Source organism: Protopterus annectens, chromosome 4.part0 (assembly GCF_019279795.1).
Source record: "Protopterus annectens isolate FY-2018-M chromosome 4.part0, PAN1.0, whole genome shotgun sequence".
Classification (NCBI taxonomy): Eukaryota; Metazoa; Chordata; order Ceratodontiformes; family Protopteridae; genus Protopterus; species Protopterus annectens.
Genome location: NC_056733.1, coordinates 898,941,629 through 898,953,812, shown reverse-complemented (window position 1 = coordinate 898,953,812; position 12,184 = coordinate 898,941,629).

Sequence of the window (12,184 nt, the reverse complement as noted above, 5' to 3'; positions counted from 1 at the left end):
ATGGTTTTACTGTTTGCTCTGACCTCTACAAGAAGGGTACCTGAGTTGCAGATTCTTATGGTGCGTTAACCTTATCTCATTTTCCAAAGAGACAGGGATTCTTTGAGAACTAATCTTTCTTTTATGCCTAAAGTGGTACCTAAGTTTACTTTAAGCCAACCTTTCCATCTCCTTGTTTAATTTCCTGAACCTAAAAATGTGAGAGAAAGGATACTTCATACCTTGAATGCCCACATACATCTCTGGTATTATCTTGGCAGAAATAAATATTTCAGATCTTCAGATCAGTTGTTCATTTCTTGTGAAGATAAGAAGGGACAACCTGTGTCACCTTAACAAAACTATTCCAGGCAGGGTCAAGGCTCACTCTGCCAGGTCCTTGGCTTTATCTTTGGCTATTTGGAAAGGGCTGGATTCTAGAATTATTTTAGATGTTGCTACTTGGTCCTCTGTATTTACAAAGCACTATTAAGCTTGATTCATTCGCTAGGGTCAGAGCAAGCTTTACTAATACCATTCTCCAGGGGCTGCTGGACTGTTCTCCTTTCAGATGTTGATAACTGAGGTAATCTAACCATGATACTATTCTCCAGGAGCTCCTGGACTCTTCTCCTTCCAGATGTTGATAACTGAGGTAATCTACCCATGATACCATTTTCCAGGGGCTCCTGGACTCTTCTCCTTCCAGATGTTGATAACTGAGGTAATCTACCCATGATACTATTCTCCAGGGGCTCCTGGACTCTTCTCCTTCCAGATGTTGATAACTGAGGTAATCTACCCATGATACCATTCTCCAGGGGCTCCTGGACTATTCTCCTTCCAGATGTTGATTACTGAGGTAATCTACCCATGATACCATTCTCCAGGGGCTCCTGGACTCTTCTCCTTCCAGATGTTGATAACTGAGGTAATCTACCCATGATACCATTCTCCAGGGGCTTCTGGACTCTTCTCCTTCCAGATGTTGATAACTGAGGTAATCTACCCATGATACTATTCTCCAAGGGCTCCTGGACTCTTCTCCTTCCAGATGTTGATAACTGAGGTAATCTACCCATGATACCATTCTCCAGGGGCTCCTGGACTATTCTCCTTCCAGATGTTGATAACTGAGGTAATCTACCCATGATACCATTCTCCAGGGGCTCCTGGACTCTTCTCCTTCCAGATGTTGATAACTGAGGTAATCTACCCATGATACCATTCTCCAGGGGCTTCTGGACTCTTCTCCTTCCAGATGTTGATAACTGAGGTAATCTACCCATGATACTATTCTCCAGGGGCTCCTGGACTCTTCTCCTTCCAGATGTTGATAACTGAGGTAATCTACCCATATAATTTAGGCAAACAGAGGAATGATCAGTAGGATGTACATAGTGCAGTTGTGTAAGCAAAATTTACCATAACAATAGATGTTCCAATAATCACTGCTGCAGTAGTTGCTCCCTCTCTTCATACCCTTTGTTTTTTTGGTGTGGTTTTTTTATGCCAGGGTGTGGACATTTATTTTTTTTTTGTTTTCCTTGAATTGTCCTTTCAGGGCTCAGTCTCCAGCTCTTGCTGGCAGGAAAGCTCTGAGGGGCTCTGCACCCAAATTTGTCTTTTAGTCATCTCAACTTGAGCTGTCTGACAGTTTGGAGCACATGGAAGGTGCCCTGAAGCTTTGGTAACTGTCCGGCTGTTAATCCTTGACAGGGTATAACCCATATAGCTAAGGTTTCTGCAGAAGTGATCATTCAAACATTTGCTGTTATGTTAAATTTTACTTGCACAGCTGTACTTTCTACAGATGAATGCCATCTTCAAAATGACCAGGTAACTAGGCATAGGGGAGAAGCAGCAGGCACTACCACCTGCCAGGTAATGCATTGCACTGTAGCTCTACAGCTGGGATGTGCTTGTGCAGATGTATGCACATGTATGTGGACCAACATCGCAGGGATTGTACACTGCTTGCCTGTTGTCGGGGGGGGGGGTAGTGTATAATAAAAATCAAGGAAGCCAATACCTGACACTTTTCCTACACTGCCTGACCATACGTTCAGGATACTAATAAGGGTGAATCTGCATTGAAATGATACGATTCCTGATGGTCTCAAGCAAAATAGTGAGCTAATGTAACAGCTGCATGACTGGGAATCCCTCTTTTAAGTGGATTCTGCAGAGTGAGATTTGTGTTTCCTTGTAAGACAGTAGTGTTAGACGCTCACAAGTTAAATGTTGATGAGCTTTTGTGTAAACGAAGACCAAGATGGACAAACTTTTACACAAACCTTAAAACAATCACAAGTGAGTTAGCAAGACTGAACAATGCGGTGAGTGGGGTTTCTGTAGAACCAGGGTAAAAGGAAATACAACTGGACAGTGTGCTGCAGGAGCAGCAAGTTTTTGTTCAGTTTCACATTGAGACAGAACAGCAGTGAGATTAGAAAGCTAAAAGAAAAACTGAATGCTACAGATATGGCAAGATGGTACAGAAAAGGTGGCAAAATGAGAGGGCATTAGATTAACAGACTAGAACAGCAGTGAGATTAGAAAGCTGAAAGAGAAACTGAGTGCAGATAGGGTAAGATGGTACAGTAAGGGGGGCAAAGTGAGAGAGCATCAGATTAATAGGCTTGCTTAAGGAGTGTAAGAAGGGCATATGATACAGATTCTGAAGGAACACTTACAGCTGATCCTAAGAAGGCCTGGACTGGGTTTTGCAACTGAGCCCTCAATGTATAAAAGGCTATGAAAGACCTTAGAAGATTGAGGCATCTCTCACTCATAAAACAGTGGATTCTAAAGATGGCTATAGAATTTAGTGGACTAATAAGGCCATAATATGAAGTATGCCTGTAACTTCTTGAGGGACCTCTATAACAGGGGCAGGAATTTCCTTCTGACTGGGCTGTTATTTGTGGCAAGAGTGTGCAGTAGCAAAAACTGTGTACCCTGGAAACATTTTTTTGTAACCTGGAGGGATACATGATAGTCACTGGAGTCATGCAAGAAGGTAATAGATTTTTATAGCAAGGTGATGAGAAGGTTTGAGCTGGAATAAAGGTCTCCAGGTGGATTCTGATTCATCAGCAGGTGCACAGGTTTAGCCTATATACCAGGTGGGGTAAGGAAAATGTATACAGGGGGTTGTCAGGCCACCAGTTGTCTGGAACAAAAGCCACATTGAAAAGTCATGGTATTGTAAGAGGTGGGAAAAGTATAGGCAAAGCCATAATCCTGTTTGGAAGATGACTTTTTCAATGTTGTATTTACTTTTAAACTGTAGCAAATGGCTTGCTATAATTTAGCAAACAGTTACTGCAGTTTAGACCACTCATTTATCCCAGCTTCCCTGTTTTGCATTTATTGATTTAGTCGAATTCATCACCATTTTTCAGTCTGCACTTATAAAGGAATGCCATCTGTTTGTTACTGTACTGATATTAGGTTGTTTTTAACAGTATTCTCATATTTTCTAACCACCTCTGATACTGCAAAAGCTGTTCTGAGTTTGTCAAAGTTCACCTGAGTTTGCCAAAATATTTCTTAGTTTTGCAAAAGTTTTTCTGTGTTTGTAGAAGTTCTCCTACATTTGCACACATTTTCTTGTATGGGGACCATTTCTCAGGGTTTGTGAACTTAATTCCAAGATTCCTGATAATGCAGGAGAACATTTGATGTTAAGTTGTCTATTTCACCTTCGTTCTTGCTGGTTGGGATCGGAGCCGATCCTCGGCTCCAACTCGGTCATCTTCTATAGTTCGAGAGCTGTTTACTGGCTCGAGGCTACCCCTTATCCCATGATGCCTAACGATAACTACCCAGATCTCATTTGCCGCTTCAGCTGCGAAGTGTCGTTTTTCTGGCTCAGGCTCATATAAAGTTTATTCGTATAACTTTCTTACTCTAGAAATATATTTTTTCAGTGTTTTATTGTTAATGTTTAGTTGTAGTATCCCTTCTTGTAGAACTCGTTTAACTTAGAGAGTTCTCCCCCGCCCCTGTCCCCCTATCCTTCGTGTCAGGTTAGCCATTTAGGTTAGAGGCTTTCCTTATACCTTTCTTTCATGGGTTAGCCATTTAAGTTAGAGGCTTTTCCTATTTAAAAAAAAAAAAATCCTTTAGCTATATTTAGTACAGTGTGTTTTTTTTTGTAAACTGTATTTTACTTTGGTAGCTGTTGTGGTATTTGTTGTTTCCTTCTTTCAGGATGTCAAAGGAATCCAAAGTGTCTGTATTTAAGAAGTGTGACTCATGCTGCAGAAAATGTCTCTGACAGATGGGCACACTGCTTGCGTCTATTATTTAGGCACTGTGCACCTGCAGGACTCTTGTTCTGTCTGCCATGCATTTAGTCCAAGAGTCCTGCAGGAGCGTAAGAATAAGCTTATTCTTAGGGGTCTTTTAAAGCCCCAGGATTCTCTGGCCAAGACCTCTCAGCCTGTGAAATCCTCTAAATCTACCAAGCTGTCGGCTCCAAGTTCGGAGCCGTCCTCGGTTCAAACTCTGCCTTCTACTTTAGTTCTGGCTGGCACTGATAAGACTATCTCCCTGTTGGCTCTGTCAGAAACTTCGGAGCCTTCGCGGAGCCACAAGAGGCTGAGGTCCCCTTCATTGGAATAGGTACATTTGGCTTCTCGATCTCCATTGTTTCAGAGCGAGCGCAGTCACAGATCCTCTCACTCCTCTCGATCCTCTAGGCTATAGGATCACGATGTGGAGAGAGTGGTCAGTAGGTTGCTAAAGTCGCAGGCACTTGCCAAGATGTTGTCCAGCCCTCCTCAAAAGGTGTCGGCTCCGTCCACTTCTATCGATGTTCCTCCTCCGACTCCAATGAGTTTGGAGCCGGAGTTCGTTGGGGTTCGAGTAGTGGAACCGTCGGCTCCGATAACTCTATCTCCTTCAGTTCCGTCGTTGGCTCTGATCTCCTCGGTGGTGCTGTCCATCGAGGGATCTGGGTGCCGGGGCTCCGTCGTTGGCTCCGAGGGGGTGAGTGGCATCTGACCCTTGTCCGACCCTGTTCTCCCTCTCGGAGCTTCGGTGCAGGTGAGCTCAGCTCCTACATCGGCCTCGGAGCCATCTCCCTCAGTGCAGAGACAGATTCCAATTTCCTCAGAACTGGAGCTTTCTCTGCATCGTGGCAGGGATGCCTTCGATGTCATGAGGAGTGTGCTGGCCACTGAGGTAGCTCCACGATCGGCCCCACTGGCTCCATCCCCTGTAGTGCCTGTGCCAACCTCTGCTCCTCCTCCAGACCCCAAGTGTAGGGAACTGGCGCTCCAGGGCACCCCATTGGGTGTTTCCTCTTCTTCTGAGGCCTCCCCTGATCATTCAGAGGAGCCCCCTCATAAGAAGAAGTGCAAGAGGAAGCACATTGACTCTCCTGAGTTTGTCACTTCTGATACAGACTTAGATGAATCGGAAGGGTCCCCGAGATCCCCCTCTGAAGATGTTTCCTTCTTGGACATCCTAGAAATGCTTAAGCAGAGGGGGAACTGGAATCCCCTAGCACCTACCGAGGATGAGTCTGTATTTCTGGATGTGTTCGGTTCCCGACCGTCCACCTCCTGGGTTTCTCCGCCTTTCGATCCAGTTATGGCAGTGGTGGCTCGAAAGGCTTGGTCAACTCTGGATACAGTGGAACCAACTCCAAGGAGACCTGGCAAATTCATCACACCACTCCAAGATAAGCAGTTCCTTACCAAAGGTGTTCCTGTTGATGCCATGGTGGTAGCAGCAGCCACCAAAAAAGAGTTAGCAGAGACCTCTTTGTCTGTCCAGCCTCCTAACAAGGAGTCTAGGACCATGGACAGATACGGGAAGTGAATGTTTGCTTCAGCGACCTTTTCTATGAGGTCACTGAACTACTTATGTCATTTTTCCCGGCTTCAGAGGGATCTCCTTAAAGAGCTCGGTGATACCCTTCAAGATCCATCAAATGAGGGTGCTCAAGCTAAAATAGCTTCCCAGCTGGTGACATTTAATTCTGTAGTTAACTCCTCCATGAGGCTCATTTCCTATGCAGCCGATGGTGCGGGTTGAGCCGCAGGTACTGGTGTGGCCCTTAGGAGGCATGCATGGATGCGGCTGTGTAATTTTGCGGAACCCTTTTGAACATCATTCACCAACACTCCCTTTGATGGTTCCTTTCTTTTTGGACCACAGGTGAAAGACACTTTGACTAGGTGTGAGCAAGAAGGCAAGACTCTCTCTGCTGTGGGAATCCGTTTTTCCACTCCTCTTAGACCGTACCCCAAAGGTCAGAAGAGTGGCAAAATGTGGTTTTGAAAATCCCAGGGAGCCCTGCCTGACACATGTAGCGATTTTTCCTCCAGGGGCAGAGGGGGAAACAATAACAACAGGCGCCGCCCTCATGGCAGAGGGGGTCCGCAGAACCAGGGCAACAGGGTTGGGAGAGTGGCCTAATGGTGAAGGTGTTTGCCTTACAAACACAAGGTGCAGGGTTTGAGGCTCACAAGGGATAATTGGCTAGGCTTAAAATGTCTCACAAGGGCAGTTAGCTTAGTACTAATCTATGAACCTATGAACCTATGAGAGTCTTTCTCTGTTAAGCCCTTTCAGCATCCCTGAAGGGTTGCCCGGCTGCCCACCTCTGGAGGCAGTCGGGGGAAGACTTTCACTGTTCCCAAAAGCCTGGCAAGATTTAATGCAAGACAGATGGGTATGGTCCATTATATCCGGAGGTTACAAAATTCCCTTCTATCAACCCCCCTTACCGTCAAGGAAATCCCTTCCAGATGTTGCACCCAATCTGAAGGACCAAGCAGTAATAGAAGTTTCAAAACTGCTAGAAAAAAAGAGTTGTCCAGGAAGTCCCGGCAGACCAGCATGGATCCGGAACTTACTTAAGGTTCTTTTTGGTACCAAAAAAGACAGGGGACTGGAGACCGATTCTGGATCGCAGCAGACTAAACAGGTCTGTACAAAGAACAAAGTTTCGGATGGTCACACTACAGTTCATTCTACCCTTTCTGGGTCAGGACAATTAGATGTGCTCGATAGAGCTTCAGGACGCGTACTACCATATCAAGATGGACAGGCACTCAGCTGGGAGCCAGTTATTACCAGTTCAGAGCTCTGCCCTTTGGTCTCACCACAGCCCCCAGGGTGTTCACCAAATGTATGGCAATTGTCACGGCTCACCTGAGACGTCGAGGATTCCAGGTGTTTCCATATCTAGACGACTGGCCTTTGGCTAACAAAGTTCACAGATGACTGCAAACTAGGAGCCATAATCAAAACTGCTTGACAGGGGCACAGGAAAATAATTTTCTTGGGTGGCAAAAGCCAGGGTACCGTTTGGCTAGGCTTATATAGGCCCTAGGGCCAATAGCCTAGTCTACCTATGAACCTATGATCGACTTTTCACAAAGTCGAAATTCATATGGCCGAGACCATATGATTGACTATTGAAAAGCCAACCATGGGGAACCGCTATCTCTGTACAGTGCAGAGTGGGAAAATTTCCCTCTTCCACACTGTAATGCGATCTCGAAGTTGGTATATTTAAGTTATGGGGGGCGTGAGGGGTGGAGCTCCCCACAGAGGGGTGCATAGTCCTCCTGTTAATAGCTTTTAGGTAAGTGTTTGTTGTGTTTCTGTGTTTACTTTACATGTTCAGCTTCTCAAAAGTCGATCATATGGTCTCTGCCATATAAATTTCGACTTTGTGAAAAGTCAATCATGTAAAGTAGACCCCTATATATATATATATATATATATATATATATATATATATATATATATATATATATATATATATATATATATATATATATATATATATATATATATATATGGGTTCCATACACTAGATCGAAGTTTCACTAATTCGAAATAGTGCATGGAATGCTCACTGCAGCAAAAGTGCACTTAATCAAAAGTGCACTTACGTGAAGTTCAGTATAACGAACGGGTGTTGTATTGAACTTCCTTGCAGTACTCACGGACCTTAGGGTTAGGGCATGGGTCATAGTAAGGGGCTATCCTCTTACCATGACCCGTGCCCTAACCCTAAGGTCCGTGACGACTGCAGCGCAGTGAAGGACATACCAATGTCCTCCACTATGGTGCGACAGTCATGAACCTTAGGGTTAGGGCATGGGTTAGGGTAAGGGGATAGCTTTACTAACTATCCCCTTACCCTAACCCGTGCCCTAACCCTAAGGTCCATGACTATCGCACCATAGTGGAGGACATAGCTTGTTTTTTATAGGTTCATAGGTTCATACTAGGTTATCTGCCCTAGGGAATTTATAAGCCTAGCCAGAGTGTGTTTGGCTTTCGCCACCCATTTTAAATTAATTTTGCTATGCCCTTTTTCGAGGTTAGTATACTGTGCCTCTGTCTAACAGTGACACAGAAGTGATACTCGGGGTAAACCTACGATCTCCCATCCACTCATCACTTGAAGAGAGTCAATGAGGTACTCTGCCTAACCTGGACTGGGATTTTATTCCAGAGTGAAGGGAGCCTGTGGGTTATGAATCTGTCCCTCCAGCATGTCCTATTTATTTCAGTGCTGAGGTTCAAGTCGCTCGAGCGCGTAGCTCAATGGGATTTGGATTTTCTGAGGTGCAGCATGTCCATTAATTCCGGGTTGGACATGGCTTTATACGTCAGGCACAGATCGCCTCTGAGCAGGCGGTATGCCACTGAGTAGAGCTGGAGTTTCTTTAACCGGGCAGCGTATGGCATCTGTTTGAGCTCTTTGATCCTCTTGGTGAGGTACTTTTGGGGTCTTTCCAGTTGCTGCAGGTGTCTGGTAAGGTACATCCCAAAAGGGGCATTGTACTCAATTATGGGCCCGATGAGGGATGAGTAAAGAGGCAAGATGACCTTCCCTGATCTAGATATGAATCCCTTTATGATTAGGTGGGCTACATAAAATGTTTTTCTAACCACTTTGGCCACGTGGTTTTCAAATGAGATATTGCTATCAACTTGGGTCCCCAGGTCCCTAATTACTTCTTCCGTACTTAATGGATTACCACCTATGTGGTAATTTGTGGGCACTTTGGTTTTGCCAAAGGGGATGACTATACACTTTTTGGCGTTTAGCTTCAGGCCATGGCTCTGACACCAGTTGTCTGTTTCTATGAGCCCCTTTTGTAGGATGCTTGTGTCAGCTGGAGAGTCAATTATGGCGCCTAGTTTGCAGTCATCTGTGAACTTGGTCAGCCACAGTCCTTCCGTGTTGACCTGTACCTCCGAGGAATATATACCAAACAAGAGAGGTCCCAGGACTGAGCCTTGTGGGACGCCACTTGTAACTGGTTTGGAGTCTGACATGGCTCCAGCAATTCTAACCATGTGGGTTCTGTCCTTGAGCCAGTTTGCAACCCATCTAGTGACATAGGGGTTTATATTTAAGCTGGTGAGCTTATCTATAATGCCTGAGTGGGGTATTGTATTGAAGGCTTTTGCGAGGTCCAGGTAGGCTGTGTAGACCACCTTCCCCTCGTCAGTGGCCTTGGTGACTGTTTCAGAGAAATTGACCAGGTTTAAGAGGCAGGATCTGCCCTTAACAAAGCCGAACTGGGTAGGATCCAGTGTCTGTAGGTCCCCAATATCTTTATTTATGAGGTCCATGATGATCCTTTCCATAGCTTTGCAGACCAAGCTAGTCAGGCTTATGGGGCGATAGTTTCCAGGATCCATTGAGGCACCACCTTTGTGGAGAGGGACCACTGTTGCTGTACGCCACTCTTTGGGTACATATCCTGTAGTAAGGCTGAGATTGAACAGTAGTTTTATGTTTGGGTTTAGCTCTTCTTGGAGTTCATGTAGGGCAGCCGGGACACAGTCTGGTCCCATTGATGCTGTGTTTTTTGCTTTGGAGAGGGCGGCTCTTACCTGAGCATCTGAGATGTCAGGGGGCAGCACTCTGCTGGGATAGATATTTGCCCTTTTGGTGGGGAGGGGGGGGAGAAGTTTGCGCTGAACCTGTCAGCTAGGATGTTGGCAATGTCTGTGGGTTCGGTGTATTTTTTGTCATTTTGGACTAATTCTGAGCATATCTGGGAATTCCCACCCAGGTTCATAGGTTCGTACTAGGCTATCTGCCCTAGGGCATTTATAAGCCTAGCCAGAGTATGTTTGGCTTTCGCCACCCATTTTAAATTAATTTTGCTATGCCCTTTTTTGACGTTAGTATACTGTGCCTCTGTCTAACAGTGACACAGAAGTGATACCCGGGGTAAACTAACATAACTAAAGAAAGCCTTGTGATTATCCTTAGTGTCCTGTGCAATTTTTCTCTCGAAGCTGGCCTTAGACGATTTTATGAGTGCCCGTAGTTTTTTGCTAATACTGATGAGAGATGCCTTCCCTTTTTGGGATTTTGCTCTATCATGTAGTTCATAGGTTCATAGGTTTATACTAGGCTATCTGCCCTAAGGCATTTATAAGCCTAGCCCAAATTTTTGTGGCTTACGCCACCCCTTATATGAAAAAATACTGTGCCCATTAGTTTGTTGTGCCTCTGTCCAGCAGTGACACAGAGATGATTCCCGGGGTAAACCTACGATCTCCCATCCACAGGTCTAGATTTCTCTTGAACAGAGTCAGCGAGGTGCTCTGCCTCACATGGACCGGGATTTTATTCCACAGCATAGGGAGTCTCTGAGTGATAAATCTATCCCTCCAGCACGTCCTATTTATATCCGTGCTAAGGTTTAAGTCGCTTGCTCTAGTGGTTTTGGTGGATTTGGACTTTGAGGTGGAGCATGTCCATTAATTCCGGGTTGGACATGGCCTTGTATGTCAGGCACATGTCACCTCTGAGCAGACGGTATGCGACTGAATAGAGCTGGAGTTTCTTCAATCTGGCAGCATATGACAGATTTTGGAGTCCCTTTATCCTTCTGGTGAGGAACTTTTGGGGTCTCTCCAATTGCTGCAGATGTCGGGTGAGATACATCCCGAATGGGGCATTGTACTTGATCATTGGTCTGATAAGTGAAGAGTACAGGGAACAATGACCTCACTAGATCTGGATGTGAATCCCTTCATGATCAGGTGGGCAATGTAGAAGGTCTTTCTAACCACTTTAGCAACGTGAGTGTCAATAAAAAGGCCACTGTCAACCTGGGTCCCCAGGTCCCTGATAACCTCTTCTGTGCTTAGTGGATTGCCACCTATATGGTAGCTTGGGGTTACCTTGTTTTTCCCGAAGGGTATGACTATACATTTTTGGCGTTTAACTTCAGGCCATGGCTCTGGCACCAGCTATCTGTTTCCGTGAGTCCTTTCTGAAGGATATCCGTGTCCGATGCACTTTCCACTATGGCCCAGTTTGCAGTCGTCTGCAAACTTTGTCAGCCAAAGTCCTCCCATGTTGGCCTGTACTTCTGAGAAGTAGATGCCAAACAATAGGGGCCAAGGACCGAGCCCTGTGGGACACCACTTGTGACCGGCTTGGAGTCTGACACAGCGCCAGCAACTCTAACCCTGTGGGTTCTGTCCTTAAGCCAGTTTGCAACCCATCTTGTGACATATGGGTTTACATTTAAGCTGGTAAGTTTTTCTACAATACCCGAGTGGGGTATTGTGTCGAAAGCCTTTGCAAGGTCAAGGTAGGCTGTATGGACTGCCTTTCCCTCATCAATGGCCTTGGTGACTGTTTCGAAGAAGTCGACCAAGTTCAAAAGGCATGATCTTCCCTTGACAAAGCCAAACTGGGTCGGGTCCAATGTCTGCAAGTCCCCTATATCTTTGTTTATGAGCTCCATTATGATCCTCTCCATAGCTTTGCAGACTAGACTTGTTAAGCTTCTGGGGCGGTAATTACCAGGGTCCGTAGAGGCGCCGCCTTTGTGGAGTGGGACCACAGTTGCCATACGCCACTCCTTGGGCACATATCCTGTGGTAAGGCTAAGATTAAACAGCTGCCTTATGTATGGGTTTAATTCCTCATTTAGCTCGTGTAGCACACAGCCGGGGACACCATCCGGTCCCATTGATGCTGTGTTTTTAGCTTTAGAGAGAGCAGCTTTCACCTGCGCATTTGAGATGTCTGGGAGGCTACACTCGGCTGGGATAGTTATCTCTCCTTTGGGGGGGAGAGGGGGGTGAAGTTTGCACTGAACCTGTCTGCCAGTATGTTGGCAATGTCTGTGAGTTCAGTGATTTTTGTATCATTTTGGACTAATTCTGAGCATATCTGGGAGTTTCC